Source organism: Hyperolius riggenbachi, chromosome 5 (genome assembly GCF_040937935.1).
Source record: "Hyperolius riggenbachi isolate aHypRig1 chromosome 5, aHypRig1.pri, whole genome shotgun sequence".
Lineage (NCBI taxonomy): Eukaryota > Metazoa > Chordata > Amphibia > Anura > Hyperoliidae > Hyperolius > Hyperolius riggenbachi.
This window is the reverse complement of record NC_090650.1, coordinates 358,966,301-358,986,806: the sequence shown is the minus strand read 5'-3', so window position 1 is coordinate 358,986,806 and position 20,506 is coordinate 358,966,301. Positions and strand designations below refer to the sequence as shown.

At 46.2% G+C, this 20,506-nt stretch overlaps 1 protein-coding gene across 2 annotated transcripts in view; it reads left to right on the top strand.

Annotated features, from left to right (window-relative positions):
• Nucleotides 1-20,506, top strand: part of NCOA2 (nuclear receptor coactivator 2) — a 372,516-nt gene that overhangs the window by 123,535 nt on the left and 228,475 nt on the right. For both annotated transcript variants that reach the window (XM_068237481.1, XM_068237482.1), the window contains exon 3: nt 15,779-15,858. The gene's annotated coding sequence lies outside the window, so the exon portion shown is untranslated. The remainder of the gene's footprint in view (nt 1-15,778; nt 15,859-20,506) is intronic.

The following is a 20,506-nucleotide window of genomic DNA, read 5'->3' as shown; positions in this document are numbered from 1 at the left end:
GCACGCGTGAAAGCTGGGCAGTGTGTGCGCGCGCACGCGTGAAAGCTGGGCAGTGTGTGCGCGCGCACGCGTGAAAGCTGGGGAGTGTGTGCGCGCGCGCGCACGCGTGAAAGCTGGGGAGTGTGTGCGCGCGCGCGCACGCGTGAAAGCTAGGGAGTGTGTGCGCGCGCACGCGTGAAAGCTGGGGAGTGTGTGTGTGCGCGCGCACATGCATGCATGCAAGCTGGGGTGTGTGCGCACGCGTGAAAGTGTGTGTGTGTGTGTGTTAGTGTTATGAGGAGTGTGTGCTATGAGGAGTGTGTGCATGCGTGCGTGAATCTTGGGGTGTGTGTGTGCGCACGCGTGAAAGCTGGGGAGTGTGTGTGTGTGTGTGTGTGTGCGCGCACACGCATGCATGCAAGCTGGGGTGTGTGCGCACGCGTGAAAGTGTGTGTGCATGTATGAAAGCTGGGGAGTGTGTGTGCGCACGCGTGAAAGCGGGGTGTGTGTGTGTGCGTGCGTGCGTGCGCGCGCGCTGGGGAGTGTGTGCGACATTTTTACTACTGGCGGGTGATATCTGTGGAAAAGCTGTGATGCATTTTTGGCAGTTGGAAACTGCTTTTATTTCCCACAATGAAACAAGGCCTCCCACACAGTGCTGACATCACACAGTGGGAGGAGTTTTACCACAATATCAGCCATACAGAGCCCCCTGATGATCCGTTTGAGAAATGAAACAGATTTCTCATGGGAAAGGGGGTATCAGCTACTGAATGGGATGAACTTTAATCCTTGATCACAGTTTCTCTTTAAAGAGGAACTCCAGTGAACATTTTACTGTTGGCAGGTGATGTAGCTGCTGCATGGTTTTTGGCAGATGGAAACAGCTGTAAAGAGCTATTTCCCACAAAAGTTTGAACTTTTCTTGTGGGAGGGGTTTCACCACAATATAAGTCATACAGCGCCCCCTGATGGTCTGTTTGTGAAAAGGAAAAGATTTTTCATGTAAAGCTACTGATTAGGTCATGATCAGCTACTGATTAGGATAAAGTTAAATTTTTGGTCGGAGTTTCTCTTTTAAAGACACACCACACTAGATCTTAAAACAACAGAAATGGCTAAGCCAGTTATCCCCCTCTTTCCCCTCACCCAGTGGAACTCGCTATCCTGCCTCCCAACCACTTAGAGGCAGTACATGCCAACCAGATTTGATACCCAACTGATGTGTTGGTTTGTCTCCTGCAATTTCACCTGGACAGGTAAGGTCCCATTTCTATTAGGGCCAAATCCATGCATAATCTGCAGCTGAATCGGATAGAGAAACGCTGCCTATTTCTGCTATGGCTTGCCATCTAGATAGCATTGTGGTTCAATTCTGGGCAGCATGTTGCAGTTTCTCGCAGTACACACCCAAATCTCTATAGCCGTGCATGGCACAGCAAAGCAAGACACACCGGCTCAGTGGAAACCCGCTCTTACACTTATAGAATGTGTGCATACCTTTCAGTGCACAAACATGCACAATAGCAGCTATATGTAGGGATCGGGATCTGATAACTAGGGTGACAGTTGGGGCTGTGGAGTCGGTACTAAAATCTTCCCACTCAGACTCCTCAGTTTATGAAACCACCGACTCTGACTCCAGGTACCCAAAATGGCTCCGACTTCTTAGTCTAATACTTACCAGGGCTATGGATTTTGTCCAAAAATCATCCGATTTCGACTCCTCAGTTTATGAAATCTCTGACTCCAGGTGCCCAAAATTGCTCTGACTCCTCGACTCCAACTCCGACTCCACAGCCCTGGTGACAGTGCGGATCTTTAAATGTCATTTGGTGGCAGTTGTGCACACTTGGCCGAGATGACTAAGGACTGCCTCAGGCTTTAAAGAGGAACTTTAACCTAGGATTGAACATCGTCCCAATCAGAAGCAAGATCTCCCTTTCCCCATGAAAAACCTTAACTTTGTTGAATATATCAGCAGGAACATCTGTATAGCTTATAATGTGGTGAAACTCCTCCCACAGTGTGATGTCAGGCCCATTGCCCTGACCGCATCCTGTCTGTGAACCTCATTGCATTGTGGGAGATAACATATTGTCTCCAACTGCTAAGCATGCAATAAATATCTCCCTCGGTGCATCGAACTCTCAGTAAGCGATCACTTTGCAGAACTAAAGATGTCTCAACCTGTTATACATTTCAGACTGTAAATCAGGGAGAAGGATTTTTAAAATCTGAAAACACTGACTAAATAATCTATAAATGAATATTGTAAAATAAATAAGCAATTTTGTTACTTTTACTACAGTTTTTCTTTAAGCTTTCCATCATGCAATGCACAATAACCCAGCAAGTGACTGGAAATGGATAGGATAGTCGTGATCAATAATCTACCTTTCCACTACTTAAAGTGGACCCAAATTAAAAATACGAGATTTCAGGAATACATTTTTTTTCTAAATTATAATAATAAATAGCAGCATTTTGTCAGCTGCATGATGACAAATATAAAATATTTTACATTTATTGGAGGAACCCCTCCCTTCCTTTCATATTTCCGGGACAGAATCCAGCAAACTGGTGGAGTAGGAGGTCTGCAGCAAAGGAGGAATTGCTAATGGCTGCAACCTGTATAACCCTAGTTATGAAAAGAGAAGGGTGAAAAGCATGCACTGAAATGCTCATAGACTTGAATATATGTATTTGGGATGCTTTTGAAACTAAGGGAAAAAACTCACAGATTTAATAAACAGGTGTGATAATGTCACTTACTGTATAACTGCCAGTTCTAATGAAATGTGTTTTGAGGCTTCAAGTAGAAAGAGATCTTGTTTTTGCTTTGCGTGAATCCGAGCATTTTGCATTTTGCTCTGTGGTGTTTGAGTTCTGTTGTTGCCTTGACTACCTGTACAGCATACTGTAGCTGTGACCTTGTTATCCATGCACACCTGTTGTTACGCTATGGTAAGTATACAGCTGGCTGGTATTTACTGTCCAGCTGAAACTTTGAGCCTAATATCTGGCAACATCAGGCAGAGGTTTTTTTTTTCCTTGAGTACTCTGCAGGGGTTCCTTGGCATTTTATGCGTTATGTAGTGGTTAGTAAGGACCAAAAGTGTTCCAAGGAAAGACAACTGGCAGCTGGGTCAGTGGTAGCCAAGACCTACTGATGGATTTGAATTCACGAAGGTTAGCTTGTTTCTTGTAATCTCGTAAAGGAACTACTGTCATATAAAATTTGTTAGAAAAAACCTGAATGACATCACAGATGGCAGTGTATGGAGCTGAAGTGCTGCGGACAAGCCCACATCACCTTCTGTCCACCTGAAAGGCACCTACAATGGGTACATGATTCTGGATGGTAAATGGGAGATCTAAATAATAGAGGCGATGCAGAATTATGCAGCTTCAAAATCAACCCAAGTTGGGATTTGATTGGTTGCATCTGGTTGACAGTCGCAACATTGGAGTATCAGAGCTGGACCATAGAGCAATGGGAGAAGGTAGCCTGGTCTGCTGAATCATGCTTTCCTTTACTTCCTCATTCCTCACATCTCAGTGTAAGGCCCCGTTCACACTTGCGGTTTAGTACAAACCGCACCAGATGTCCGGACCGCACCGTATCCGGACCGGACCTGATCCGTACGGTTCCTATCCGGATCCGGTCCGGATCCGGTCCGTTTGCATCCGGTTTCCGTGCGGTGTGAACACGGTTGCGGTCCGGATCCGGTTTCTTAAGGAGATACACATCCTGTAAATACCTGGGGTCTGGGAGGTCAGCAGAAGGGTCTGGGGTCATTGTTGGAGACAAGTGGACGTGTGGAGACCATCCGTGGATACAGAGACTGCAGTTGGGACCATGAATCCAGGCATTTTTTACTCGTAAACCTGGGAATTCTCTCCTTCCTGTTGTTCGCCTCCTTGTCAAACAATCAGACATGTTGCTGCCAAAAAGAGCTCCAGCATGAAATCGCTGCTGCCCCACTCTTTGAACGCTGGGCCCATGTGGTCCCCATCCAAAATGCATAGGAAGTGGGGTAGAACGTCCGGTTTTTGTAGCCAGTGTGTTGTGCGCTCTCCGGCTCTCATTGCTTTGTATTGGCCGGATGGTGCAGTCCGGCTCCGCCCCGGATACGGCTGCCGGAGGAGCCGGACCAAAAAATAGCGCATGTTGGAACGGAAGCCGGAGTCCGGATCCGGCCCGGATCCGGTCCGGCTCCGGTCCGGCAGAACGGACGCATGTGAACGGACGCATAGGCTTTCATTGCTATGCCGTGCGTCCGTTCCGTCCGTTCTGCAAGCGGTCCGGCTCCGGCACGGCGATTCCGGATGGCCACCGCTAATGTGAACCGGGCCTAATTGAGCATCTGTGAGATGCGCTGTAAAAACCAGTCCAAACCGGCGTGGAGGAATCAACTCACAATTCACAAGGCTTAAAGAGAATCTGTATTGCTAAAATCGCACAAAAGTAAACATACCAGTGCGTTAGGGGACATCTCCTATTACCCTCTGTCACAATTTTGCCGCTCCCCGCCGCATTAAAAGTGGTTAAAAACAGTTTTAAAAAGTTTGTTTATAAACAAACAAAATGGCCACCAAAACAGGAAGTAGGTTGATGTACAGTATGTCCACACATACAAAATACATCCATACACAAGCAGGCTGTATACACCCTTCCTTTTTAATCTCAAGAGATCATTTGTGTGTTTATTTCCCCCTGCAGAATCTCATGCACTGAAGTTTCAGGCTGCTCTTTTCTTCCTGCAAACAGCTTTGCCCTTGTCTGAATTTCCTCAGTATGTGAAAGCCCAGCCAGCTCAGAGAACGATTTATCCAGCTTGTAAAAGATAAGAAAGCAGAGAGAAGCTGCACTAATCTAAATATCACACAGGCAGTGTGCAGAGAGGGGCCTGAAAGGGGGAGTTCATAGCAGAACCACAACACTGAAGAACTTGGCAGCCTTCCAGACACAGGCCGACAAGTCTGACAGGGGAAAGATACATTGATTTATTACAGAGACTGTGATAGCAGAAAGTTCTGCAGTCAGCCAGAACACATTAGAGTAGCTTTTGGAACTTGTAGGATGATAAAAAACAGGATGCAATTTTTGTTACGGAGTCTCTTTAAAGTTTCTGTTGCCAATATCTTGTGATCGGATACAACAAGATGCCTTCATTGGTCTTGTGGACACTGGATCCAAGTTCTGGACTAAATGCAGATGGAGTACATAACTTCATACAGAGTGGGAGAGTGGTCCCGCCATTATATCCTGTCTTTTTTAAATTCACTATAGCAGCATTTTTTTTAAAGAACTCTTGAAATAAACCATTTTTCTCTATAGTGATCTGAATTTCAGGACTTTAGTTACTCAGAGGCCTCCCCGAGTTGTCAGCAGTTCCAGCTGTGCTGTTGCCTCTGTGCTGCTCCTAAGCATGTCATGTGATGTTAGAACCTTCAGGAACTGGATGGAAGTAACAGTACTGCAAGTGGCTGCTGACTGCTATGAAGAGGGGGAGAGCTGATCGCCGCAGAGCTCTGGACCAGGTAAAATACATTTTGCATTTTGGGTTGGGGTGGACCAAGGAGGTAATCATGCTGGTTGCACTTGTTATGGGCAAAATGGGGTTAGACTGCGAAGTGTACTGGCCACATATAGGGTTGGGAAGGAAATTATACTGGCCACACTTGCTACAGAAAGGAGGGGAGGTGATCTATGAAAACCACACTTGGGTGCAGGGGGTGATGGGTGGGGAGTTATTCTGGTCATACTTGTTATGGGGGGAGGAGTTATATTAACATTACATGTTAATAGGAGAAAGGTGTTGGCTAGCAGTACAGGTGACCACATGTTTTACAGAGAAGCACGGCACCTGGGTTGCTGGCCGCTGCTGTGCTGATTCCATTCAGTTATATTGAATAAACGCATTGCATGAGTGAAGACAACAGACAGTGCTGTCTATGGATTGTCTGATTTTCTTGGGGATTGCACTAGCGCTACTGAAATCGGCAACACAATGCAGAAGTGTGGACAAGGCCTAAGGAGGAGGGAAGGGGGGGGGGGGGGGGGGGGGGGGTAGCAGCACTTGCTACGAAGGTACAAAGGTGGCCACACTAGATACTAGGGGGAATGGTGGCCACACTAGATACTGGGGGGAATGGTGGCCATACTAGATACTGGGGGGAATGGTGGCCACACTAGATATGAGGGGGGAATGGTGGCCACACTAGATATGAGGGGGGAATGGTGGCCACACTAGATATGAGGGGGGAATGGTGGCCACACTAGATATGAGGGGAGAATGGTGGCCACACTAGATATTGGGAGGGAATGGTGGCCATACTAGATACTGGGGGGAATGGTGGCCACACTAGATATGAGGGGGGAATGGTGGCCACACTAGATATGAGGGGGGAATGGTGGCCACACTAGATATGAGGGGGGGAATGGTGGCCACACTAGATATGAGGGGGGAATGGTGGCCACACTAGATATGAGGGGGGAATGGTGGCCACACTAGATATTGGGAGGGAATGTGGCCACACTAGATATGAGGGGGGATTGGTGGCCACACTACATATGAGGGGGAATGGTGGCCACACTACATATGAGGGGGGAATGGTGGCCACACTAGATATGAGGGGGGAATGGTGGCCACACTAGATATGAGGGGGGATTGGTGGCCACACTACATATGAGGGGGAATGGTGGCCACACTACATATGAGGGGGGAATGGTGGCCACACTAGATATGAGGGGGGAATGGTGGCCACACTAGATATGAGGGGAGAATGGTGGCCACACTAGATATGAGGGGGGAATGGTGGCCACACTAGATATTGGGAGGGAATGGTGGCCATACTAGATACTGGGGGGAATGGTGGCCACACTAGATATGAGGGGGGAATGGTGGCCACACTAGATATGAGGGGGGAATGGTGGCCACACTAGATATGAGGGGGGGAATGGTGGCCACACTAGATATGAGGGGGGAATGGTGGCCACACTAGATATTGGGAGGGAATGTGGCCACACTAGATATGAGGGGGGATTGGTGGCCACACTACATATGAGGGGGAATGGTGGCCACACTACATATGAGGGGGGAATGGTGGCCACACTAGATATGAGGGGGGGATGGTGGCCACACTCGATATGAGGGGGGAATGGTGGCCACACTACATATGAGGGGGGAATGGTGGCCACACTCGATATGAGGGGGGAATGGTGGCCACACTAGATATGAGGGGGGAATGGTGGCCACACTAGATATGAGGGGGGAATGGTGGCCACACTCGATATGAGGGGGGAATGGTGGCCACACTACATATGAGGGGGGAATGGTGGCCACACTCGATATGAGGGGGGAATGGTGGCCACACTAGATATGAGGGGGGAAAGGTGGCCACACTAGATATGAGGGGGGAATGGAGGCCACACTAGATATGAGGGGGGAATGGAGGCCACACTAGATATGAGGGGGGGATGGTGGCCACACTAGGTATGAGGGGGGAATGGTGGCCACACTAGATATGAGGGGAGAATGGTGGCCACACTAGATATGAGGGGAGAATGGTGGCCACACTAGATATGAGGGGGGAATGGTGGCCACACTAGATATTGGGAGGGAATGGTGGCCATACTAGATACTGGGGGGAATGGTAGCCACACTAGATATGAGGGGGGAATGGTGGCCACACTAGATATGAGGGGGGGAATGGTGGCCACACTAGATATGAGGGGGGGAATGGTGGCCACACTAGATATGAGGGGAGAATGGTGGCCACACTAGATATGAGGGGGGAATGGTGGCCACACTAGATATTGGGAGGGAATGTGGCCACACTAGATGGGGATGGTGGCCATACTAGATATGAGGGAATGGTGACCATACTGGTTATGGAGCTGTCGAGATGGAGGCTCTAGCCTGGAGAGTGACTGAGCTCCCATGTATCTCATCTTCTGGTGCTGGAGGACATTGTCCTGTACCTGATTCTGTACCACATCTTCTTTCATATCTACTTATCTGTATGTAAACTGCGGAATAACAAGCATGATGCTGTGATGTGAGAGTTTAGCACAGGCATGATTACTCACGCCATTAATAAGCGATTTGCTGCCCTTTAGAATGATTTTTTTTCAGAGCCACATACAGTTGATGTGGTTGCTCCATGTACAGCTTTCTGCCTGCTGTGGAATGAATTGTCCTCCTCTGTTTTGTGCCTGGCCCTCCAGCTTTTGAGGAACTACAAGTCCCACAATGCATTGCAGGAGTCTGACAGCCACAGTCATGACTCGTAAAGGCAAATGCATTGTGGGATTTGTAGTTCCCTAACAGCTGGAGGGCCAGGTTTGCCCATGCATGGACTAGATGCTAAACGTTCCCATTCATTCAGCATAGATCTCTCTGGCAACAGGACAGCGGCCTCTGTTTATTTCTGTTACCCTCTCACGACAGGCTGCTCATCTGCTGATTTCAGTGCAGCTTTGTGATAAACAGCCACTCTTTCTCCCAAGGATTATGAGTGAAATGTTTACTAATTTAACATGTGAACATTTCATGCTAAATTCCAACAAACCGCGGTAACTGACACTTCTCGAAGACCCTGTGCAAAGTTCACTAAGCCATGAAAACAGGCAAATAAAACCCCACTGGATTCCCTTCACTGAAAGAAGAGTTCTGATTGAATGAGAAGTGTTTCTGAAGTTGTTAGTAGTGTATGTAAGCTTTATTAGAATATCCAGTGCCTGGGTTTCATAGTCTATGACCTCCTGGAAAGGGAACTTTCCTGCTGATCCACTGCCTCTAATACTGTCCCCCAACAGGCAGGCTAATGTGACAAAATTAGCTGCTTCCTTGTTTCAGGTGTGTGATTTAGACCGTACTGACCAGAAAGATCACCAGGACTGCCAGGCAACTGATATTGTTTAAGGCCAGTTTTACACCTGAGGCAACATGCAGGTGCGATATGCTGCCTCATCGCATCGCACCACCAAAAACTAGATTCATATGACCCTGTAGTAGAGCGCTCCAACAGGGTCGTATGCATAGCACCACACGCCCTTTGCTGCCTTTCGCGCCGCTCATTGGCATACTCCCTGTTAGACGGGAAGTCCATGCAAGTCACTGGAATGAATGGCTGCTCCATCATGTCTGCGTTCCGCACATGTGCGCCACACTGCCGCCATCAATATGAAATTTCTGCGTCGCCTATTTACTTCCATGCATTCCGGTCCTGCGTCACCATGGAAGTCACACGGTAATGCTCTATTGACTATTGGCGGGTCAGGAAGTTCCAGCGCAACACGACAGGGTAAGTGTACTAGGCCTAAAAGAAAATAAATATGGCAGCTTCCATAGGTCTCACACCTTGGGTTCCTTTGAAGGAAACTAGTGATCAGAGAGAAAAGGGGCATTTCTGGCTAACTTTTAAAATAAATTTCACTTACTCTTGGTGGATTCTTATGCCAAACCCTTGCATACCTGTTCCAGGTGCGACTGTACCCACTTGTGACGAATCAAAACTGCCCATTTCGACCAGTTCAGTGTCTGCTCTTCTTTCTTGTCCCATTCACGCCTGAAGGAGATACGTTTCCACCATAGGTTTCTATGAGACACACATTTGCTGTCCGGTAAGACTCAGCTCCTACTTGCACCAAAAATATGCTTGTTCAGTAAGTACGGTTTGGGTGATGCAGCTACAGACATGCAAACGGATCCTATGTTAAAACTCACTTGTGTTTCCACTTGCTATTTTAATGGATCCACTTTGCACGTTGCAGCGTAGCGTTCCGCTCGCTAGGGAAGGTCTATGAAATGCTAATAATTCTGAGTTGGTGTTCAATTTTGGGTATAGCTGGGCTATAAAACACCTGCACTAGGCTTCACCCTCATTCGTGCTAAACTTTGCATCTCTAATAACATCATCTTTTTATTAGCACACAGCATCATCTCTCCTACTTGCTCCAGACACTCACAGTGGGCAGGCATAGATGTGATTACCGGTACTTTCAGTCTCTGATTTATTGACCTCGAGATGTGCAGTTGATAAACTTCCAAATGTCAGGCAGGTGACTGGGCACAGCGGGAGTCTTTTCTCTAGTAACTGGGAGGGAGAAGCATTGGGAGGTTGACATCCATACTGATGTGACTACTAATTCATGGGGCCCCCAGAAAAACTTTAATGCCCCCCCCCCATCCTTAATGTTCACACCCCTTCCCTTGCCTCCTCTTGATGCCCTTCACGGCCTTGGAGTCCATCTCACAGAGGTCATAAAACAAGTGTGGCCATCAAGATATCCACACCCATAACAAGTATAGCCACAAACACCTGATCTGAGGTATAGTCCCCTGTATCAGAGGAAGGGAAGGTTAGTAGTCCACACACACACACACACACACACACACAGCTTGGTCCCCCTGTGATTGCAGGTGCTGCTCCCCTCTAGTTAAGCCCCTTTCCATACAGCATTGTGCTAGTGAGGACAGTCAACACAGTTCGCTACCTAACTGAGTGACGTTGGATCAGGTGATGATCAATCCCTTCCAGTTTGGGCAGTTTCATTGATCTGTGCCTGTTAGTGATGGTCAATTAGATGCAGTAGTATAATAGTATCGGGTTGCAAATTAATTGAATGCAGGTTGTATTCAGCTTCTAATTGGGCCAATCAACTGTGCTCCCTTCTGATTTTAAATTCAATTCTAAGCTGCCTTCTACTCACATGCAATCTTATTTACATTTTAATGACCATCTTTAGCACATGGCTGTCATTGCAGCTGCCCGTAGAATAGGCTGATGCGGTTATGTGCTTACCATAGATATCTGTATGCCTTTCCCTGCACCACCCCGCTGAGCAGATGAATCTAGCCATTTAGGGATCCTCAGACAAGCATTCCCGATTGTAATACTTGCGTTCCAGGGATGCTGTTCTTGTGTAGATGCCGGCAGCCAGTGAATCGTCAGGCTTGTATAATATTAGTTGTCATGCTTCAGACAACTGCTTTTTGCTCACTGCTACTTTGCAGCTGAATATATTTGGCCAAATTTGCTGAATAAAGTAAATTTAATCTTGGGGAAATAATTGTTTTCCCTTTTTTTTCCTCCTGATTATTTGTGTCTCTTGTAGGCAGCAGGGAAACGCTTGACAGGAGCAGATGAGCAGCAAGCTACGAGCTGTAAAATGTTGTATTGCATGCAAGGAGCTGCCAGATTGCTGAATTCTTAATCCGCAGCAGTCGGTGGAACTCTTGGCAAACTATTTCACTTTCAGATGTGGAGGTCATCTGTATAAAACTGAAGATCTTACTGCTGGCATCACTGAGGTTTTGTAGATGGTGATGGTCTGCGAGATGCAAATAAATCCAACCTACATGCAAATTTCATGAGAACTGTGCGCTGTTTGGGCCAATAAGAATGACTTCCTGCTTTTTTTGTTGCTCAGTCGCTATTCATTCTTGTCCGACTCTTTGCAACCCCCATGGACATCAACACATCAGGCCCCTCTTTCTTCTGCTGCTCAAAGCCTCAAATCTTGTCCAAGCTTATGTTTGCTGCTTCCATGATACAATCTAGCCATATCATTCTCTGCCGTCCCTTCCTCCTTTTGCCCTCAATCTTTCCCAACATCACAGTCTTCTCCAATGAATCCTGCTTTTGCATTGTGTGTACAAAGTATTTAATCTTTAGCATAGCTTCCTCCAGTGAACATTCAGGGCTGATATCTACAAGGATTGACAGATTGGATCTTCTTGCGGGCCAAAGGAATCTCAAGTCTTCTCCAGAACCACAATTCAAAGGTGTAGAATCTTTAGTGCTCAGCCTTCCACTACAAACGTGAGAAAGATGAACAACAGTACAGGTAGTCCCCGACTTACGGACCAGGGCTGTGGAGTCGGAGTCGAGGAGTCGGAGCAATTTTGGGTACTTGGAGTTGGAGTCAGTGATTTCATAAACTGAGGAGTCTGAGTCGGGAGTCAGAGTTGGATGATTTTGCACAAAATCCACAGCCCTGGTAAGTATTAGACTAAGGAGTCGGAGTCTGAGCCATTTTGGGTACCCGGAGTTGGAGTCGGTGGTTTCATAAACTGAGGAGTCGGAGTCAGAATTGGAGTCGGAAGATTTTTGTACCGACTCCACAGCCCTGTTAAGAACATCCGACTTGAGAACGACCCGCCAATACAAACCAAAAACATTAGTTTGGGCTGATTAGCTCTTTGCTCAACAGCCTGTTTGTTGGAGAGGGGATGGGGAGGATGAGTAAAGCTTTTATAGACTAAACACGATCATTCCGGTTCGCCTCGGATGAGAATCTAGTGCGTATACAGGTGTTTCACGCAGTTGCTTTAGGACCAGAACACCAGTGCGGTGTGTGATTGTGCTGCCCTAAGGATTACGCTGTCCCCCATGCGCAGTATGATTGTGCGTGTGCTGCAACATTTTCTATCCGATTATACTGCCGATATTTGAGGCCCAAAATCTCTGCAGCCATGCTTCCTACATACACATGCATTTTTGGTGGTAGGTCAGGATAGGTTCAGTGCCAAATTCCAGCTGGCTCTCCATATATGTTCTATCAACCTATCTTGTGAACCAGCGGATGGACTGCAATTTGGCACAGAGGTAGCTGCTGGGGGGGCGGGCTGTCCTTTTTATCCTGAAAACTTTGTGTATGTAGGAAGCCAAGAATTTATGAATTTGGGGGTGCAACAGTTAAAAATCCCACTAAGCATGCATGTGACATAGGGCAATATGAATAGGCATTGCAACGGATCTTTAAGGGACCACAGTGGTCAAGTGTGCTGTTTTTCTGTTTACTGTGCCCGCTCGGAAATGAACCAGTCGCCTCTCTTCCCTAGACACAGATACATCACTTGGCTGTAACCATGAGACACGTTTATGAATCTTGTCCAGTGTCGCAGGATTGAGCTTCATCCCCATGGGTGGCACTAGTTCAGTGTGTATACGTAGCAGAAGAGGTGCCCCGCTACAGAAACTTCAGATTTTGCAGAAAGTACAAAATCCGTTATTTCAGCCAAGGAAAACCTAAGCTGTTTATGTAGCTCAATAGACTGTTATCACTGAAGAGCATTATACTGGTCATTTCTTCTGAGGGACTTTAATTGGTTTTGAACAACATGCAGGCTTACAAACCGTAGTTTGGTTTACCTCCGACTCCTACTTCCAAGGAAGTTGCCTTCAGATTTTCATAGCAGGTGGTTCTGAAGCCTGCAAGCAAAAATAAAGAGGCTCCAAAAACATACAATACTGCTTTATACACACTTCTGGGGAATTCCTATCCTTGCCGGAGTCGTCCTCCTCGTGGACCTGGAGTGACGCTTCTCGCTGTTGGGTCAGTTCTATAATGTGACCATTGTAGCCTCCACAAGAAGCCTGTTATTGGCGCGGCGCTCAGGAGAATAATGAATGTTGTCATGCTGATATTTGTGTATGCAGGGATACCTTTGAGCCGTTCAATGGTTTGTAAGCTGGGCTTTACATGTGGAGCTGTGCGGGTGAAATAAGATGCCACTTGAGGACTTGGCAGAGCCACCGATCACAGCACTTGCTGCAAGCTCCGCATTGTGCGCCTGATGTGCTGAACAGTGTCTGTCTGTTTATACTTCAATATGGGGATTCATCGCTTCCACGGGACACACTTCTGGAAACAAAGTTTTCTTAGCCAGCTAATCTGGCTGCTCAATGCTGCTGCAACCAATTACATCAAGATTAAAGAAGCCGCATCCACTCATGTTTATTTTTACCTTGCATGAATGGAGTCCGTCTCCACTAAGCGCTTTCTGTGCGCGGAATGGCCAGACAGCTTCTCTTGTGTGCGCTTGTAGACAATTCAGCCTAATGACTGCTTGGCCTTTTAGTCATTTGGAAGTTTAGTCAAAAAACTTAAATCAAATAATCAAAATATTATTTTGCAAAGTCAATAAGTATAATAAGTTTTTTTCTTTTTAAAAGCCATTCATTATTTTTTTTTATCATTCATGTACTCAGTTTAGCACAAAAGTGGATACAAATGGATTTGAAGTATATTTAATGTAATGTGTATACTTGCATATAAGCCTAATTAAATGTGCTGAAAAGTTACCCCCTCTGCTTATATGTGAGTCAGTAGAGCAGACCAGATGGTGGAGCAAGTTTTGTTACTGGCATGGTGTGTAGAGTGCGCTGCTCAGGACTACCTGTGTCCCCTGGCTTGTGGAGCAAAGCGTGCAAGCAATGTGTCAGCGGTGCAATGATCAGGGTTTTTCCTGTGTGGCAATTGCTGCGTCTCAGATGTATGACGTCATCTAGTGGGGACTCGAAACACAGCTGTATCATCCTTGGGGCACATCTGGCTATGGGGATGGAGGCTGACTTGTACTAGGGGCACATCTGACTACTGTGTAAGGGGCTATACTGGGGAGGGGCTTATACGCGAGTCAATCACTTTTTCCTGATTTCTGGGGAAAAGTGGGTACCTCGGCTTATACACGGGTCGGCCTATATGCGAGTGTATACAGTATTTCTTTTAAGGGCTCGTTTCCACTATTGCGGTGCGGAATCGCCTGGATTCTACCGCTGATGAAATCGCATGCGGATGCGATTCCGCATGCGTTTTTGCCGCGAATTCACATGCGGTCTTTTGTGCGTTTTTTCACCGCTGAAAAAAACGAACCTCAACAACGCTACAGTGGAAACGGGCCCATCCACTTGCATTACATGTGCGAATCCGCATGCGTTGGACGCATGCGAATTCACGATAGTGGAAACGAACCCTAAAGCAAACCTGATGCCTGGTACACACCATGCAATTCCTTATCAGATCGATGGGTCAGATCTATAATTTCCAGCTGGTCCGATCATATTTCCATTCGTTTTTTCAATCACTTATGTACAAAATCGAACGGAAACCTGATCGGATCTGTCAGAAATTATCGGTTTGTCCCGTCTGACGGGAAATTACATGGTCTGTACCAGGGATAAAGTTAAAATAAATTGACCAAATAAACAATTGTGTATAAAGTTTTACTCCTAAATAGGACTTTCCTGGAATTCCTCAGTCTTATCCAGTCTCAATGGGTGACAAATTATTTGTGCTGGTGTATACAACTTTATTGGTAAAGGATATCCAAAGTGGGGAGTTTAGAGTTGCTTACCAGGGGCTGTTTCCAGCCTGTAGCAGTGTACCAGGTCTCTTGCTGTAGTTCTGCTGTCTTTCAGGGTGTCTATGTCCCCTCTGTAAAGATCCCCACTCACTCGACCTCTACTTCCATGGGTGGGTGTGTTCAGCGCTTGCACAGTTTGAATTTGTTATAGCCAGGCAACTGGTATTGTTTAAAAGGAAATAAATATGGCAGCCTCCATATCCCTCTTGCTACAGTTGTCCTTTAATCTCTCCATCCAGTCATACAGCAATAAAAGTACTATGGCACTGCAGGGAAGGAGTACAGTGATTCTTTGGTACTGCTATCAGAGCCCTGTTGGATATTATTTCCTTGTTGTGAGTCATTGGTGAAAAAAAGAAGGAAACATTGTTGCAGTAGGGACCGGATAATGGTTTGTTCACCTTCCATTTGTATCTAAAGCAAACATTAAAGGCTCTGGTTGGAGTGCCACTTTAACTAAACCAACACCCTTTGGTAACAGTCGTGCAGAGTATGCAAATGCTGTGCTCTCTAATGTTATGTATGGCTATTAAACCTCTGCTTACACCTAACTGCATGTTTTTTTTTTTATGTTTGAGCAAGAGCCTAGTAGACTGAATCACATTTTTATGTGTATGTATTGTGTTTCTCTGTTTCAGCGAATGAAATGATGTCTGAATCTCACGTTTTTTGTGGCTACATCTGGGCATTTCAGGGCCCACTTCAAGTGTAAAGAAAGGTGAGTTCTTTTCTGTATCCCTATGAGTTCACAGTGTCTATCCTTGCCTGCATTGCGCTGTATGGTCGTATGCATGCTTTGTGTTGTGGTTCATCTATATTTAACTGGAAATACCACTTTCATTATAGAATTGCCTTAGATCTAGAACAGTGTTGCCCCTGTCTTTTTATATTGTCGTTTCAACTTGCAGTCTCAAAAGAATTTCTGAATCCATGACATAAATAATCTCCTTGGAGAAAAGACCGCACAGAAACGCCTAGCTTTCTACACAGAGGAGGAGTCACGCCTTCTCATTTTTAAACAGCTGCTCTAATGCACTAACTGGCAGCAACCATTTGCCAGTTTCTGTTAGTAACACTGCACATAGAACAATGTAAGCCATTCACGCTTGCAATATTCTGTATAGCTAAAGTAAATAGGTTTGATATCCCCTCTAGAGTACAGACATGAGTAAACCAGGCAGTTTCTAGGTAAAATTGCTCCCAGAGCGGGGGTGTAAAAATGGGCTGCTCTGTCTCCACTGCAGCTCACTACTTCCTGTTTAGTGGAAGTAGTGAGCAGCACTGGAGACAGAGCCTGGCGGTAAGTGAACTTCGCGTGGAGCCCAGAAGGAGGTGCATTTTAATGCAGCCGCTTCCACTGCCATAAATCTCCTTAAGTGGAGGGGGAGCACGGAGAGGGGTCCCAAGGAGAGGGAGGGAGTAGTCGGGCCCCATCCCCGCGGCTGAGTCCACGTGTGATCACTGCGCCCCCCCCTCACTGCGACCCAGTCGTACACACGCCTCGCCCACCCCCAGAAACAGGGCTGTGAGTAGAGTTCTGTCGTCAGCAGAAATCGTGACTTGACCTTTTGGGTGACTGTTCAAAAGGCTAGTGTTGTACAGATACATCACTAGTCTCTAGGCAATTGCTATGGAGGGGGGTGGAAAGACAATGCACAGCTCATGAAGGAGCCCTACAGGGCGGGAGAGGTAATGAGAGAGAGACAATGGACTTGGCCAGCGCTGGGGACGAGATAACTGGGCAGGCTGGATCGGTACGAGTTGGGGGGCCGCCATACACATTCTAAATATTTTTTGCTGTCTTGAACCCTCTCAGAACATAAGCATCTCATTCACCCTCTTTAGTAAGCATGTTTCAGCTACAATCCCTCCTGACATTCACTATTTTTATTTTCAGTGTAGTCATTCTGTTGCTAACGTCACCAGCGATTCTCTGCTGAGTCACCAGTGACAGAGAGGGGACAAGCTATCAATTCTGTCACACAGCACACATCAAAAGCTACAGCAGTGTGTGACACATACACTATATACTATAGCACAACCGCTTCATTTATAAACACAGGCAAGGGAGGGAGACTTGTTCTATAAATAAAGAGGATGGGTAAGCGATGTGCTTCCGTATGGTATAGGTGAGAGGGTAATGAGAATTCAGAATTGGAACTAATCACAGGTGTCAGAATGTCACAGGCAGGGACAGGTAAATTAGGCGCGAGGTGTGCCTGGTAATTTGGGAGCCGCCATAGGCTGCAGCCTGTGGCGGCACAGTGTTCACTTGGGCATTGGAGTTGGGCTATAGTATACCCTAAAGGCCCGTTCCCACCTCGCTATTTTTCTGACTATTTTTCCAATGACTGGTTGTTGTTTTTTTTTTTTTTTTGATAGACGAGCGGTCGTTTCTGTGATCTTGTGACGTGGGTACAGGGACACGGTCACGCGAACGGTTTTTAGTGATGTGTGGCGACAATGATCGTCACGGCGGATTGGATCTTTAAAATCCCCTACAACTCCATGCAAAGCACCGCGATCGCTTGACTTCCCGTTTGTGCCTGTCGTGTGACGTAGTGCATACCAGCCGGCGGAAGATGGATCAGGAAGCTCTTGTTGTGGGACCCCACGGTGATCCATCTTCCTTAGTCGCAAGGTGAGTATTCAGCTTAACTACAGTATGCTGCACATGAGAAAAGGATGTGTGCTTTGACCAGTCAACTCCTGACTTAAATACTGGCTGCCTCAAGTCTATTGAATAATTAAAATGTCAAAGTGTTTGCATACTGCATTCGCCCACCAGAATTTGCAGGATCTAAACTATCCACCTGCGTTTCCTGCAGGAGTTGGCCCACGCAATATACATTGCATCTCAACAGGGGTGCTGCGTGTAGGCCTCCTTGTACTCCCAAGAAATGAAGGGCAGTGCAGACACACCCACCAGGCATCCATAGCCATTGCCCGGGAGCGCTGCAACTGCCCCTCAGGGAGGGGGGAGCGAGAGAGCATGGCCAGCACACCCCCCGGACATGGCCGGTGCCCGGGGGGGGGGGGGACCACCCATGCTGCCCCCCCCTTCAAGGATAGATTCCCTACCTTTGCGAATTTACTTACCTGTGGTGCAAATTGCATGTCCTGGGAGCAAACACACCAATAGGGGGGGAGGGCGCAGACAAGCCCCCCAGACGCTGCCACCGCTGGGCGCACCCATTCACACCCTGCCCCCCACAACACCCCCAGGAAGAAAGAAACACAATTGTATACTGCTAAAAAAAATAGTACTTTTAATAAACTCGTCTTTTCAGGGTATAGTAATGGATTTATATAATTGCGTCTTTAAAATCTGAGACCTTGACACTAATGCTGTCTGTTTTCTAATCATTTGTGTTTCTTGACTGAAAGAATAATGCATTTGTTGATTAGAAGGCTTGCAGCAAACTTTGGCAATGCTAAACCCTGATTTCTGGTGCGTCAGCAATGATTATTTTCCCAATAAGGGCAGGATAATTCCAGAAGATTGGGTCACCAGGAGTTTCCAGTGTAGGATGAGATCTCTTACAAAAGCAGTCTCTCTCTTTATCATTTTAGGAGTGACTTTTGTACAGAATGATTTGCGCTTCTGGTTCTAGCGTCCATACAGGAAGTTACAGCAAGTCCGTCTGAAATAACTATTGTCAAGCACCACAAAATGTACTTTTGTTGTGGTGAGCTGACAGGTTCCTTCCTCGTTGAATGTGTTTCCTATATTGCCCTAACAACATGGTAAGAGTTTCAAGAGAATACGTTGTGGGAGTGAAATGCACAATATAGACCTCCATTACATCATAGATGAATTGGTTGCAGTAAACTTTGCAATAGCTAGATGACTTTCTGCTGATTTGCGCTTCTGGTTCTAGCGTCCATACAGGAAGTTACAGCAAGTCCGTCTGAAATAACTATTGTCAAGCACCACAAAATGTACTTTTGTTGTGGTGAGCTGACAGGTTCCTTCCTCGTTGAATGTGTTTCCTATATTGCCCTAACAACATGGTAAGAGTTTCAAGAGAATACGTTGTGGGAGTGAAATGCACAATATAGACCTCCATTACATCATAGATGAATTGGTTGCAGTAAACTTTGCAATAGCTAGATGACTTTCTGCTGATTTGCGCTTCTGGTTCTAGCGTCCATACAGGAAGTTACAGCAAGTCCGTCTGAAATAACTATTGTCAAGCACCACAAAATGTACTTTTGTTGTGGTGAGCTGACAGGTTCCTTCCTCGTTGAATGTGTTTCCTATATTGCCCTAACAACATGGTAAGAGTTTCAAGAGAATACGTTGTGGGAGTGAAATGCACAATATAGACCTCCATTACATCATAGATGAATTGGTTGCAGTAAACTTTGCAATAGCTAGATGACTTTCTGCTGATGGCGTATGGACCGTTTCTTATGGCTTTTCTAGCTCTGCTCCCCTCCCCACTGTATAAGGTAAACAGAGTTTATATGACAACAATTTACATATTTTCTGTGGCTCAAAACCTATATTATGTGACCTCAGGAAAGCTAAGCTAAACGTATGTTTGAAAATATCCTTTATCATCTCCCCTGTGCTCCAGAATCCAATCCTCTCCTTTGATTTCCTATTTTAAAAGCACTTTTTCTCAAGTTCAACACACAGAGGTGAATCTGGCAGTGCAGCACTCATACTTGCTTCATTAAGAAGTTATGTAAGCAGGAATATTGGTCAGTCTGTGGACAAACGGGCACCCCATGCAATGCAAAAACAGTTTAAGAATAGGCTACAGAATTTGGGCCTGTCCAAACTGAAAGCAGTGGTTTTCTGTTTCTGGAACTGGAATTACATATTTAAAGTGGAGCTAAGCACAGCACTTTCTGCTCCAAGGATTAGCCGCAGCTTGATAACCTTTATGGAAACAATGTTAATTACAATTTATGGAAAGCCTAAAAAAAAGTTTTACTTGCCTACATTTTTGCAGAAGGCATTGAAGGGGGGTTAAGCCACAGTGATTACTATATGGAGATCTGCCTCAGCAGAGCTCTCCTGCAGTCTCTTCACAGTTCCTGATGAGACCCAATTAGACAGGTTGATCTGCCTAAACAGATACAGAACACTACAGCAACTATATGTGTAGTAAAGACTTTTCATTGCGTGCTGTGCAAGAGTTTGTCTGCTTTAAGAAAATCTCTGTGTACAGATCTAAAAATACTATCTAATAGCTTAGTAATCCACCTGAGGGGGATTCTGGACTAGCCAGAGGCTTCCCTCTGTTGAGGCAAGTATCTAAATTGGGCACTGACTTGCTATTTAAAAGACATAGAAGTTGCCATTTTTATTTCCTTTTAGACAATACCAGTTGCCTGGCAGTACTGATTCCTCC